This window comes from Atta cephalotes, assembly GCF_000143395.1.
Source record: "Atta cephalotes unplaced genomic scaffold scaffold00001, whole genome shotgun sequence".
NCBI classification, from domain to species: domain Eukaryota; kingdom Metazoa; phylum Arthropoda; class Insecta; order Hymenoptera; family Formicidae; genus Atta; species Atta cephalotes.
In genome coordinates this window covers 13,938,863-13,940,670 of record NW_012130065.1, presented here as the reverse complement: position 1 = coordinate 13,940,670, position 1,808 = coordinate 13,938,863, and positions in this window count along the sequence as shown.

Here is a 1,808-nt window from a genome sequence, read left to right as displayed (position 1 = left end):
ATCCCGCTATTTACGTAATAAAATATAAAATAGGATATAAAATAAGATATATTTACACAATAAAAACAAATTTACATAATTTTTGTGGAATTAAATAATTTCTGTAAAATTATATGATTTTTTATATTTACACGACTAATCATGTAATTTTTACATTTATTATATGTGTAAATTTACGGAATTTTTTTACAACGTAATTTTAATAGCAGCTGTTTGATTCTGTTTATTAATATTGTAATTTGTATTGTATATAATACTAAAATATTAATAATATATTTTTGTTATTAATGCTAATTCATATTGATTTTAATTTGATTCTCTATTAATACAGGCGATTCGATCATTTCTCTTAAAACAGTTTCCTAGTGTTTATTAAGATTAATATATCTTTATTATTACATATAATTTATTATACGAAATACATTTAAAAAATAATTTATATATTAGCATTGTTTGCAATGTTCAATGTTTCAGCGCTATTCCGTTAACGAATCTCAGATAATTTTATCGATGTAATATCCAATAATATCGCAATCAATCGATACAAATATATCTTCTTTCGAACGAACAAACAAGTTGCGACATAGACAGGCAATAAATATTAATTTATTCGATGGCCATTGCAAACGAAAAAGAAACCCGAAAATTTTACTCTTTTAAAAATGAAGCGGGCGAAGGCGAACTTATTAATTATTCAATAATGCTTTCGCCCACCTTGATAGAAAAAAAAGAAAAGAAAAACGAGAGAGAAACGTACGTATTCGAGTCTCATAAATATCGGCAGATGCATTAACAAAATATGAGATTTTTGACCTTGTAACACATCACCTTTTGTGTTTTTCTACGACGTATACATTATTGTTATTACCCTATGGTAAATTTTGCTACGGTGAACGCGGATGTTTGACCGAGATTATATTCACGTTTCCAAAGAGGAAAACAGGGAAGGGGAGAGAGAAAGAGAGAAAAAGGAAAAAAATAAAGATATACATATATGTATTGGAGATTAGAGAGCGCGATCAATTTCGATGGCAGCTATATTGCTCTTTATTTAATTAACATTATGGAGATTTGGAAGTATGCCGAATACGTAGTCAGCAGATGGTATTATTCGCATTGCAACCATTCGCGGAAACGTATATTGACACAATTGTTGCATGACGATATAATTATCCGGCGTTAGTCATTCGTGGATAATAACTGATCGACCGGCTACAATTGGATTTGTATCGCAATTATGCCGATACGCATCGACGATACATCATTATTACTTAGACGCGGAACTACGATTTTGCTGAGTTCGTGAGGCTAGAGTGAAAGCACGTCGTTATACATAGATGTACCGCTTTTACCGCAGCCGTGGAGTTTCTCGCTTCGCGCAGAAGCGCATCTATGGATGCATAGGCGCATAGGCAAGTGCGTAGAAGCGCATAAGTTCATAGGCGTAAATAGGTGTAATTGCATATATGAAACATGGATGACGCCGTTGCATTTTTTAAATCTGATTAATAGATATTTTTAAGTAATTGCGTTATTTACCGCGTCCACTTCCTGGCATGAGATAGATCATAGAAAACTTATTGCGTGATTTATTAATCTTCAATTAAAAGTTTTGTTCATCATCTGTGTGTTATACGATGATATGACGTGAGTGCGTTCATTATCTGATCCTGAATGTGATAATTAAAAACGGCCACAGATAAAACAGAGAAGTGTATACATATATATATGTGTGTGTGTGTGTGTGTGTGTGTGTGTGTGTGTGTGTGTGTGTGTGTGTGTGTGTGTGTGTGTGTGTGTGTGTGTGT